The 13351-nt window shown below is 47.2% G+C and overlaps 1 protein-coding gene across 10 annotated transcripts in view; it reads right to left on the reverse strand.

Annotated features, from left to right (window-relative positions):
• The window catches only part of BMAL1 (basic helix-loop-helix ARNT like 1), a 110176-nt gene that overhangs the window by 48082 nt on the left and 48743 nt on the right, over nucleotides 1-13351 (reverse strand). For 2 of the 10 annotated variants that reach the window (XM_042232602.2, XM_060399248.1), the window contains one exon: nucleotides 11471-11602. The exons of the other annotated variants lie outside the window; for them this stretch is intronic. The gene's annotated coding sequence lies outside the window, so the exon portion shown is untranslated. The remainder of the gene's footprint in view (nucleotides 1-11470; nucleotides 11603-13351) is intronic. 10 annotated transcript variants of the gene reach the window in all.

The raw sequence follows: 13351 nt of genomic DNA on the forward strand, positions 1-13351 counted from the left end.
GATCCCCCCCTGAACTCCCCTTGCTGGGCCACGTGCCCGTGTGACGGCTGGAGGAAGAAGAGCCTTCCTGTGGTCCAGCTAGCAGGGCAGGAGCAGACGGTTGGGGACATGTTGAGTGGGAGGTCTGCATCACAGACTACACTGTGGTCCATGTACCTGCCGCCTGCCTTCCTGGAGCAGCGCCCAGCTCCCATTGACTGAGCATGACACATGCTGAGGACAGTGCTAGCCCTTACCCAGCTCATTTGGTTCACCACGACCTTTTGGGGAAGGTATTATGATCACCATCATGTAAAAAGGTGGCATTGAGGCTCAGAGAGGTGTAGCAACTTGTCCAAAATCACACAGCCAGAATGGGGGATCAAAGACAGAACCCCGACATGCCCGACTCCCAGAGCTGGAACTCTGCATATGCTTTGTTGCTGCAGAGACTCAGCAAAGAAAAGCAAAAGTGATATCCCACGTAGGAGGAAGAGGGCAGGGCTGGCTCTCGCCCACCTGCCTCCCGCCTCTGGTTCAAGGATGCCCAAACGGGTCACAAGGCTGTGAATCGACCACAGTGCTGGGGGCATGGCTGGTGTGTTTGGTTAAACACTAAATCAGATGGTCCTTCCTGTTCTAGTCTGGAATGCCTGGGAACCTTTCTGAAATGTACTTGTCCACTTGCCTGCCCTGGCAAACACAGTTTGAGGGCGACGATTTAACTGTATGATGAGTGCCAAGGCCTCCTGCCAGTGCCCCAGATCTCAGATGTTCATCTGAGTGTTTCCTGACCCCAGGAATAACCCTGCAAGTTCCTCTTTTAACTAAAATGGAATCTGCTTATTTTCTTTCCTACACTAGGAATAAACAAAATTTCAGCGATTTCAGTTTCATTTTTCTGAGCCTTAGTAACAGCAAGTGAGAGTTATATGTCTAAGAATCTCAAACAACGTGAGTTGTAGAGCTCAAGATAATTTTTCTGAGAAAAATATTCAGTGCAAGAATCACAACAAAAATGACGACACAAAAACTGGCAGCAGAAACCACGCACTGGGCTTTTATTTTGTGCCATGCAGTGTTTTTTCATCTAGTTCTCAATCAGAAGTAACTAATCCTCAGAGAGGTCAAGTAAACTGCCTGTCAATTCTTAGCAAATGAGCGGGAAAGCCAGGATTCAAACTCAGGGTCATCTGACTCCAGAGCTCTGTGGCAGGTAAAGAAATATTATCCTTTCTGAATTAAGTGAAACAAAACAAAAATAAAACCTGCTGTAAATCCATGAAAAGGCAATCACCTCAGTGGAAAAATAAAGCACGTGAATAGGTAATTTGCAAAACCTGTACAGTCCATTTGTTCAGGCAGAGGTCACAAAACAACAAAAACAAACTTGGTAAAAGCAAGGAGGCCTGCCTGGTTTTCCCTTCTGAAAAATCTACACATAGATGGTAACACACACACACACACACACACACACACACACACACACACACACACACATAGAGATGGGAGTGATGAAAAAAATAAAGATGTCCAAGCTGAAAAAAGCTGATGATAAAAACTGTGTTTTAGACTCTAAGATTATACATTTTCTAAAAGGGCCAGGGGAGACATCAAAACACTTTATTTCTCTGACAAGGGATGCAGTTAAATTCTGACTTCTATTACATATCCTTACGTAAAAGGAAATTTCTAAATGAAACCATTTCTTTTTATTTCAAGTCTATCCTAAGGTTTCTCCAGCTGATTTATAAGCTAACACACACACACAAACTCTCCCCCTCTCTCTCATACTTTCAAAGACTCAATACAAATATTTTTAATATTCTTTTCATTCACTTGAAATAAAATTTGTAAATCATATAACCTGCCAACGCTTACAATTTCAAGACAATCAACATTGCTGTAATACAAAGAAGAAAGAAAATAAAGTTAGTTAAAGTAAAATAACACATCCATCAATACGCAGAGGTTGGGCACAGCTACTCTCCAGACATAGTGAAAGATGTAATGAGATGCCTGTAGCTATTTATAACAAATAGGTAAACCTCATATACTTCGGTGCTTGTGTTCCTGGAAAATTCAGTATATATTAAAAACATGCAAATTTTATCTTTGTTTATATGTAAAATGAAGTCAGATTCCAGGCCCAGGTCGTTACATACACAGTTTCACCTACACGAATGCCCTCTGAACTTTAGGAAACTGGGTGGGATGCTGGACAGTTCTTTGTTCTCCATGTGTTAATCCAGCATCTCTGCTGCCCTGCCCCGCCAGGTGAAAGCCCTGATCCCCACAGTGACAGCCCAACCACCTTACACATTCCCAAGATGTCCTATAGGGGGCGCTACGCACTCATTCAGAACCAGTATGTTTCAACTCATCTGCAAAGAGAAGGGTCAAAGAGAGGGGTAAGATAGTTACTCAAAGCCATATAAGAAATCAACAGCAGAGTGGATGGCGGAGAAAAAAGGGGATTGTTATAATGTTACGCCATCGAGGATCTCATCTGATCCTCCTCCCACCCCGTGGGGTCAGTTCTATTACTGCCCCCAGTTTTCTGACAGAGACACTATGTTTCAGGGAGGCTAGCCCAATGGTCAGGGCCCCGTTTTTGGTAATTACAGAACCAGATTTTATCAAGTCCTGTTTATATTGCTTCAAGCTGCTCTCCTTCCAGATTTCTGGGTCCAGACCTCAGAACTCAGGTCCCTCACTTGGCTGCTTACCTCTAAAAAATAGTAACCAGGATGCATGCAATCTAAAAAACAACTGATGAAGAGAAAGATGGTTCAAACCCTGTTTCCCAGCACTTCTGGCTCAACCCGTGTGTGACCACCGCCTGGAGCAGAAAAGCCCAGGGACGCGTGAGCACAGGAAGCAGACTCTTGATGAATCACCTTTTCCTGGACTCTTGGGGCAACCTGGCCTGAGCGTTGGGGTCAGGGCAGGGTGACCGATGTGGCTGCAGGCTGGGTCTTGGGGATGGTTACTGCCGCAGAAGACCCCACACCCCCACAATCCCACTCCATGCCTCACAAGGCAGTAGGCAGCTGAAGGGCTGGGGCCCATGCTAAAAGCAGGAAGGGCCAGACAGTGAACGAGGGTTTGAGGTATCACGTGGGGGAAATGGTCTGAAACAACCACTGCAGCTTCATGGCACATCTGCCTTTGCTCATTTAAGCCTAAAAGAAGCATCCTTAGGAAAAGACACTGTTACTTCTGTCTTACAGAAGAGGAAACAGAGATCACGAGTGACCTGTGCCTAGTCGCACAGCTCGGGGACACAGCACTCAAGTCCAGTTTGGACTGGCCTTGACATGCCCTCTCTCATCTCTCTCACCTGCGCTTCCAAAACCCTTCCTGATGCATGCATTTCAGGAAAATGTATATTTGGCACCTGCCATCCCAGCTTTGGAGGGTAGGCGGTATCGCATCTCTCCCTTCCACAACTGCTGGGGCTGTTCTGGGAGAGTGAATGCTGAATTAGGAACTTGAAGCTATGGTCCAGTCTTAGAAGTCTTAGGGACTTTTCTCTCTCTGCTTTATGGCCACCAAAATCATGATGAGGCATTCTGAACATGAAACCTATTGCACTGGACTTCATGTGCAGGAAAAGAAAATACTAAGAGCCCACGTTTGTCACCCTGATCAAAACCCACTGCACCATGAACTCTGCAGGGCCTGGCAGAGTTTGGATGAACCCATTTGTTGGTGACAAGGCAAAGGCCTCTGGACTGCAGTAGTTCTATCAAAACAAATTCTGAGGATGTTTCATAGGAAATGATTCAACTCGGGCTCCCTCGAAATGATTCCTTGCAAAATCACAGTAGGGGCCAGTCCCAATCTAATGCACCATGGGCTTACTTCCAGCGTTATGGCTATAAGATAGTATGGCCCCACAGTTGAGGGCATGGGCATTGGAGCCCGACCACCCAGCTCCAGTCTTCACCCCACCACTTCCTTGTGTGATTCTGGACAACATTTGACCTCTGCTCCTCAGGTTCCTCATTGGCAAAATGCAGCTATTGGCAGTACCCACCTCATTCATAGGTGATTGTGAGTAGTAAGAAAATTCATGTGAGGAGCTTAGGACAGCACCTGGCCTGTGAAAAGCACTCAATGAGTGTCGCCAATCATTAATATGGACTGCCATGTTGCACAAGGGCAGTGGAAGGCGCTGGAGAACAGAGACACTGGGGAGGGAGATGAGAGGGTGGGAGGAGAAAGGAAGGGGGCCTGTGAGCATGAATTCCAAACTCTACCACGGACCGCCTATGGACCTTTGTTCTGTGTTGGTACGAAGGGCAGAACTAGGTCAACAAGGAAAACAGTGCCAAGAGGCAGATCTGGATTAGAATAAAGAAGGATTTCCTAACAGGCGAATATACCCATAAGGGAGGGAGCAGGAGGCTGGGCGTGTGGGCTCCCGGGGGGACCCGGGCCTGACTGTCCTGATGAGCACAGATGGGGTCTTCCTGCACAGGAGGGTGGCCACAGGAAGTGACCCCTGGATGCCCTTCCCCTGGACCATTCTGTCACTCTGATAAGGAGCAAATAAGTGCTGATAGCCAGGGTGTGGTTCATCCAGCCAGAAGGATGGAGGGTGGACTTTGGACAGGTCTTAACATTCACAACCCTCAGGACTTTCACTTGAAGCTCTCAGTACTCCAGGTGGTGGTGGCCGAGGTAGCAGGGCCTCTGACCAGCAATGGCTCAATGAACCAGAAGTGTTTCTTGAATGCCAGCTGGGTGGCTGGCACAGTGATTCAGAGAAAGTGAAATGACAAGAGCTGCGGCCACGGACCATGAACACTGCCTTCCTTTTGAGAATTTAAAGCTGGCATCAATTACGAATGCCACTGCTACATAGGAGACACATAATATGAAGCAACCAGGCCTGCTAGTATCTCCGTGGGCTGGGACGGGGACAGGAAGGCCACAGGCAACTTCCCAACCTCTTCTCAGGCGAAGGTTTCAGGGTTCTTTATCCCGGAACCTTTTACTGACACAGCCCTTGACCTGGGTTTCCTTGGTCTCCTGGGCTGAGCTGCACACAGAGAAAGATGCTGGGACACAGTTAAATGCCAGGAGCAGGATGCAAGACAGAAAGGGGAGAATCTGCTCCTTGAAGATTGGTTCAGAGGTGGGACGCACAGGAGGAATCTACCACACTGAAATCGTGTTACCTTTATAAACTATAAAAATGAAAATTTTTATTTTATCAACCAAAATATTGCTAGGTTGTATTAAAACTACAACACGCATCTGAGAAAAAGTATGAACGCCTCAAACTAAAATGCTTGCCCCTTGGAAGAAAAACCTAGACAGCATATTAAAAAGCAGAGACATCACTTTGCCGACAAAGGTCCATACAATCAAAACTACGGTTTTTCCAGTAGTCAGTCATGTACTGATGTGAGAACTGGACCATAAAGAACGCTGAGTTTCAAAGAAGTGATGCTTTCAAACAGTGGTGCTGGAGAAGACTCTTGAGAGTCCCTTGGACAGCAAGGAGTTCAAAACAGTCAATCCTAAAGGAAATCAATCCCGAATGTCCACTGGAAGGACTAACGCTAAAGCTGAAGCTCCAATACTTTGACCACCTGATGCAAAGAACCGACTCATTGGAAAAGACTCTGATACTGGGAAAGATTGAGGGCTAGAGGAGAACGGGGTGACAGAGGATGAGATAGTTGGATGGCATCATCGACACAATGGATATGAGTTTCAGCAAACTCAGGGAGGTAATGAAGGACAGGGGAGCGCGGCGTGCTGCAGTCCATGGGGTCACAAAGAATTGGACATGACTTAGCAACTAAACAACAACAAATGCTTATCAGCTATTTTCCAGGTAATGGAAACTGCTAATTTATACATTCTTAACTCAAAAGCAGGTGAGTGGCTGTAGGTATCAAAAGAATAACTAAAAAACCCAGCAAATTATGGAGGTGACACCAAGGATATTCCATGTACTGACTTTATTCTTTGCCACATGGAAACACCTGGCAACATGTTTGAGAACCACTGTCCAGAGTGGGAAGGAGCTCACTGGGCAGGAAGACAGACTCTCTGCTCAGAGAAGAGTGTGCTCAGTAATCCGAAGGCCCAGCCTGAGTAACTCGGGGCCGGCCTGCTGTGGCCCCACCTCCTTCCTTTCCACCGTGGACTCCGAGGTCCCAGCATGTCACTGTCCTTCCCTCTCCACTTGGCTTTTTGTCTGTCCGTAAGTAACTCCCACAGCTTCTTCTGGCCTGTGATCTCTTCCCTCCCACTCACTCCTCTCTGTGCCGCCCGCTACAACCTCAATTGAAAATCACTGCCCTCCAGTGCTGCAAGAGGAGTCTACCCCAGAAGCTTCCACAGCCCCTCCTTCCTCAGAAAGGCTTCCTCAGCCTCCTCTGTCCCCTCTCAGACTCAGAAAGAACTAACACCCAGGGCCCACTCGGCCCAGGCATGCGCCGGGCATCGGTCCAGGGCAAGAAAGAGACACATATTCCAGCTCCCATGCTAGCCCCAGTCCATAGATACTGGCCGCCCAGAGGGCTACACAAAGAAGGATCCTGAGGGTCAGAGAAAAGGACCGCCATGATCTGCTATCACCCTTTATTCAGCCTGGAGTTTGGAGGCCTGAGAACAGCAGCACTCACGCCCCTCCCCCTCACTGTCCCAGGATGGGGCAGAGCGTCCCACAGAACTCAGACCACCCACCCTGGCCTGCACCCCAGTCCTTCATTCCCTTTGGAGTTCCCTTGAAATCTCCCCAGTGATCCACTCCCAGGCTCTCCAAAACTGCAATATTTATATCCCCTCACTAGCACCCACGGATGCACCGCACTTCCCCTCCCGCAGCACCCAGCAAATGTGCAGCACCTTTTTGCATCAGAAACTTCACGGCATCTATAAAGCTCTGCCCAAGCATGTCAGACAGCAACTGATTTTACCTTCGTCTTGGTATCCAAACACACAGATTCCAAAACTACCCCATTCTTAACCATCATCTCCTCCACTCACTAGCTGGTTTATTGTACATATAACTTGGTTCACTCATGCACATGATGATTATTCGACCATCTGTCTGTCTGTCTGAGACTGTCAACCCTGAAGGGCAGAAATCAGATCTGTTTAACTCATTAGCTTCAAGCTCAGTAGAGCAGAGACTGTCAGAGAAAAGGGTAGAGACTGTGGCCTCAGGGCAGTTCTGCTGCAACTCGCCACTCTGCTCTCTGAGCCTCAGCTTCCCCAACTACAATAAGATGTACTTGAACTAGAGGGTCTCTGAGGTCTCATCCAGTTCTGATGCTCCAGGAGGCCAGAAAGCACTGGAATCACATCGTTTAATGACATACATGGGTAATGATTACTCAGGGTCGGGCTCAGTGAGATACCACGATATAGCTCCTCTGAGAAGAGTGGATCCACCATCACAATGAGTGAACAGCCCTACAGTGGATATTTAGTGTGGTGGAGTATAGGCTTGGATGGCTTAAGTATGATGGACAATGAAGAGTGATTTTTATTTCCCTTTGAGAACATAAGTACACTATCCTATATTTATATCCTCCATCTCCTAATTTAGACTGCGTAGAACTTCTGATCAGCACTCACTTGCCAATAACTTCCCTCTACATCTAAATGAAGAATGGGAGTCATATAAGTTCACAGATTGAATGGATGGTTGATTTACAAAGCCCTTAAAACGTGGCTGCAGGCCGACGCTGGCAACCCCATAATTAGATATGGCATACTCTGCGATGATGTATTTTTTTACTGTTTTTTAATAACTCAGTTCTCCTTCTGGGATGAGGGGAAAAATGGAATTTGTTAAAAATAAATTGAGATTTAGTGGCTTTTGAGCTTCTGCTGCTTGTTGCTCACAATACTCTATAAATAAATGAAGCCCTGCCCTATAGTGCACTGTAAACACCCACAGACACTCGGAGCCAAATTCTTCCAATTATGACCCTGTGCCAGTTGCCAAGCTACTGCAAGGACCCACTTGAAAGGCGGCCATCTAGGCCATTTCCTGATTAAGCTGCCCAGTAGCAAGGAATCAAGGCCTGCTGCCTTGGCATCATATCTGGTCGCAAAGAATTGCCCAGTGTTCTTGAAATTAAACCTTTTCCTTGTGATCGAATTACCATTCAGAAGTAAGCAAAAAACTAAACTACCCATCCATCCGTCCATCTGCCTCGGTCATGTGTGTGGTTAAGATCCTGGGCTGTCACATGTTAGACTTAAATCATCAGCAGGAGTGTGTTTACAACAGTGTCTTTAATTGTACTGAGCAAATCAAGGTCAAACAAAAGTAGGTTAGCAATGAATGTGACAGGTGAGTCAGAGGCAGCCTGCCCTTCTGCTCAACAGCTTCCCTCGCCAGTTGGTTTGGGTCACTGTTGCCCAAGATAGAGGCTGAACAGTCATTTAAAAAATGCATACTGCGGCACTTCCCTGGTGGTCCAGAGGCTGGGACTCTGTGCTTCCACCACAGGGGGAGTGGGTTCAGCCCCTGGTCAGGGAACTAAGATTCCACATACCATGCAGTGAAGCCAAAAAGTAAATTAAATATATTTTTAAAAATCAGTAATATTTTTTAAAAGGCATACTACACATGAGAGGGGCGATGTGGTGGGCATGGGAGGTTGGGCTGATGGCCCTGTGGTCCAACATACAAGTTGGGGTGGCCCAGCTTTCACATGGCCTCCACAAGCCATTTAAAAACTGCATGCAGAGAATAGGGAGACTGCAGCATGAGAGCCTCCCAGAGAGAGACTCTGCCACCAGCAGCACTGGAACAAAGTGGGCTCTGGTTAGAAACGGATCGCCCTCCCTCCCGACACAGCAGAGGCTCTTCATTCAGTGTCAGCTCCGCTGGGTGAGCGGGGAGCAGAGCTTCTCAAGCTCGCCAGAAGGCATTCTAAAGGCCCTGAAACAGAGCCCCAAGCTCAGGAATGGGGAGCCAGGTAAAGGAGAACCTACATGTGCTCACTGGTCAGATCTTCCAAACTTAAAACCGGGACCTACCCCTAGAGGGCAGAACTGTTCACACTGGGTGTCCTGGAAAACTTGGGGCCCGAGGGTCACAAAGCAGTGAGCCTCTCCTCCAGAGAGGGCCCCAGGCATCCTTCCTAGGGCTCGCAAACCACCTGGGGCAGGGGGTTCTAGCTTCTTAATTTCTGAAATGGCCTTGAGTCTTTGTGTCGCCTCAGATTAGAATGTGTGCTTCACTGGAGCTGAGGCCCCCTCTGTCTCGTTATTGAGTGTTTCCAGAGCAACTAGAATGCTGACTGGTTCGGAGCAAGTGCTGAATAAAACAGTCACTGCGTCAAAGAATCCACGCCAAACCTCTGCAAATGCGTCCTATGGACCGATCTCCCTGAATTCTTGCCACAGTGTTAGGAGGTGGAACTCTTCTTTCTCCGGCACCAGGAGAAAACCAAGGCTGCAGAGAGCGTGTGCATTTTCCCAGGCCTGCACATCTAATGAGCTGATGGAGCTGGAATTCCAAGCCAGGCGTGAAGAGTTCTAATCCTGGCTTTGAAGTGAGCATCTGTTGCTTTTACAATTTAGAAGAAGCAAAGAAGAAATACTTTAAAGAAAAAAACTACGCATCAGAAAAAGCTTTCTGGCAAATGATCTAATATGTGATGAATTCAGTTCCTGCGTCCGAAATCCAAGTCCCACTTCTAACTGCAGAGGGCACTGGCGCCGTGGCCTGAGCAGGACGAAAGATTCTGGGGCTTCCATTAAGGAAGGTTTGTTCCTGTTTTTCTGGAGGACCCGACGAATGAACAGGGAGGGGAGCAGCCACCAGGAGCCACACCTACAGTCTCCGCTACTGCTAGAAACAGCAGGCCTGTTCCACGCTTCGCTGGAAAGGCTCCAAGGACAGGCCGACAAACAAGTCAGAAGACTGAAGATTTAAGGTGCTTGGAAATCAGACCCCCACCTTGAAAACTGGAATGAAGAAAGGGGAAGAAGCATACTTTTTAAGATTGAAATTTCAAAAATGAAGTTAAGTTTAAAAGTAGAGATTTACATTTACCTGAATCTAGACCAGTAAACTCTACTGAAGCTAAGCTTATGCATCATTATCATCTATATATCATGATAAATGGAGAAGGAAATGGCAACCCGCTTCAGAATTCTTGCCTGGGAAATCCCATGGACAGAGGAGCCTGGTGGGCTATAGACCACGGGGTCGCAAAAGAGTTGGACATGACTTAGCAACTAAACAACAAAATTACGATTAAATTCCTATTAGTCTGATGTGTGCATGTGCTAAGCCCCTTCAGTTGTGTCCGACTCTGTGACCCCACAGATAGTAGTTCACAGGCTCTTCTGTCCATGGAATTCTTCAGGCAAGAATACTGGAGTGGGTTGCCATTCTCTTCTCCAGGTAATCTTGCCGACCCAGGGATTGAACCCACCTCTCCTGCATTGGCAAGCAGGTTCTTTACCAATAGCACCACCTGGGAAGCCCATTAGTCTGATTTTTGGGGCCAAAAAACCCCTCTCCAGTTGGTCTGCTAGGTACAGGTTAAGGCTTGAATTTATGTGCAAACCAGCAGGTCAGTCTCACCAAAATGACTAGGTCAGTTCTAAGGCATGGATACATTTCTCAAATATGGGAAAGAAATGAAAATGGAAAACCACATCAGTAAAACAGGTATTTCCAAGTGCTACCAGGATGGCCCACCAGCCTTCGAGTACAAACAGCCTATAGACACAGAACAGCCTACGAGTATGTGAATTACCCTTCTGAGTCTGAATTTCTCAGCCAGGACCCCTGGGTGGGCTGTGGGGAAAATGTTGGCCTTACCATGGCATTTTTTCTGGAGAGAGGCTTCATAAATTTCACCAGATTCACAGAGTAATCAGTGACCCCAAAAGATGAGGACACCTACCAGCCCTTTCTACTGCCACACCTGTTTTCTCTGGATCATCCTACTGATATAAACAACCATACAGGAACCTCCCTCAACTTCCCAGCTTTCACAGCAGACAACACAACACTGACAATCAAGGAAAACTGTCCAAGCACTTTGCTGAACAGTGCAGCCACTGGGGACACCCAGTCAATGACTGAAAAGAGGTCACTGGCTGGAAGCGACTGAAGGTCTGCTGAGCCCTGGCTTGAGCCTACTGTCCAGATGGGAACAAATGGGACAATCAAGAAGACCAAGAGAGCAAACTTACAGACCAGAGAGTCTCGGACAAAATGAACTTGAGAGTGTGCGACATGGGGAAGAACGTGGGCTCTGGGGCCAGGCAGGGTTAGGTTCAAATCCTGGCTCCATCGACATACTAATCCTGTAGCCTTGGGATGGGGATGATGGTACTGATGCTGAAAGCAGTATCTACAATGAGCTGTTATTTACTGACAGCACGAAGTCCAGCATTTAGTAAGCAAGTACTTGTATCTTCTGAAATAATATATGTAATATTATTTAATTTTTCACAGCAACCCTGTGAACAATTTCCATTTTACCTTCACTTCACAGGGACAGCAAACAGGATCAGGAACTTTGGACCAAGGATTAAGAGCCTGGGATGACTTACTCCCCCTTAAGGGATAGAGTAGGGACACCTCAGCAAGATGGCCAAGAACGTGTTTCTAGATCTGGAAAAAAGAAGGTTAAAAAGATTAAGTAGCATTCCCAAGGTCCACAGCTAAGTGGGATTCAAACCTGGGTCTATTTGACTCTCAGCCCAGACTCTTAACAACTAAACTTCACTGCACTGCCAAGCCTCAGCTTCCACATCTGTGAAAAGGACAATAATACTCACCTCTGCAAGGTAAGAATCTGCCTGCAATGCAGGAGACCCAGGTTTGATCCCTGGGTTGGGAAGATCCCTTGGAGAAGGGAATGGCTACCCACTCTAGTATTCTTGTCTGGAGAATTCCAGGGACAGAGGAGCCTGGCGGGCTACAGTCCATGGGGTCACAAAGAGTTGGACATGACTGAGCAACTAACACTTCACTGCAGGATAAGGATTAGACAGAATGCATGTGAAAGGCTTAACACAGTACCTGACATGCAGGAAGCTCTATAGTGTAGCTATTAATGTCATTCCTATGATACCTAGACCTTTGGAAGAGAGATGTGGGAAGTGGCATCTGGCCACAGAGATGGGACAGCATTTCACTTCACAGGATTAGGAACTTTGGACCAAAGCTTAAGAGACTGGGATGACCTTGTCCCCCTTAGGGGCAGAGAGGGGACACCTCAGCAAGATGGGTAAGGATCTGTGCACTCAGAGATGAAAGGCTTTGCATCAAAACTTGAGGTGGACTGGGGATTTGGGGAGAAAGAAATAATTCAAGCTCAAGAAGACATTCTCAAGAGACAGTGCCAGAGAGCACGACTCTGCCTGGTCTAGGAATGTGGGCCGCTGTTTATCTGACTCCCTGACACCCTGACACCCAAAAGAGGAGACGAGTTCCTGGGCGTGTTTGTCATAAGGGAGATGCTGAGCCCCTAAGTTACCAATAACCCCCACCTGGAACTTGAGCAGAGCCTAGGAATTCTTAATGAAACAGAGAATTTGTTAGTGTGAGTCTCCTTTGGAGTTAAATATAAAGACATGTACCCATTGCAAGAAAGAATCAACCACTTATTGTGGCTCATAATGTGTAACATCAACCCGTCAGCAGAAAGAAGTATCAGTCTTACTGACACCATCACTGACTTACTGACAACTTTCTTAGTGAAAGACTCAACAGGGAGTTTGGAGCAGCAGAGTCTCTCCTCCAAGAGATAACTGCACGGCCAGGGACGTGCACCTGGGACATCTACCTAGGGAGGAAAACTTTATGGAGTGTCACTAGCCTCCCGCCCAGGCCAGCTAGTCCCCTCCTGTTTGTCTTTTAAAAGGATTGCTATACCAAGTTATTCTGGTAAGAACCAAAGATACTCAAAGGTCTTCACCACCTGTCATCGGTCCCCTCTTTCCCTCTCCACAGCGCTACGTAGGCCTCAGCATCAATTTCCTGGACCATTTTAACTGCCTCTAGCTAGTTCTGCTGCCTCCTCCAGTCCAGCCTCCACACTGCCACCAGCTGGCTTTCTAAATAAAAGCGCTGACCACGTCACTCACCTCCTGAAAGATGTCTACTAGATTCACACTGCCCACGGAATAAACACAAAAGTCTTAACTTGCATTTGTTCATTCATTCATTTTTTTGGATTACCGACCTAACGTGTGATGATCACCTACTGTGTGCCAGGCTCTGTTTTAGGGCCTGGAGATAGGGTGGTGAACGAGAGAGATAAGACAAGGGCTCATCCTCATGGATTTACATTTCTGCGTGCGTGTGTGTGCGTGTGTGTGTGTGCACATGCTCAGTCAGGTTCAACTCTTTGCGACC

The sequence above is a fragment of the Ovis aries genome, chromosome 15 (genome assembly GCF_016772045.2).
Source record: "Ovis aries strain OAR_USU_Benz2616 breed Rambouillet chromosome 15, ARS-UI_Ramb_v3.0, whole genome shotgun sequence".
NCBI classification, from domain to species: domain Eukaryota; kingdom Metazoa; phylum Chordata; class Mammalia; order Artiodactyla; family Bovidae; genus Ovis; species Ovis aries.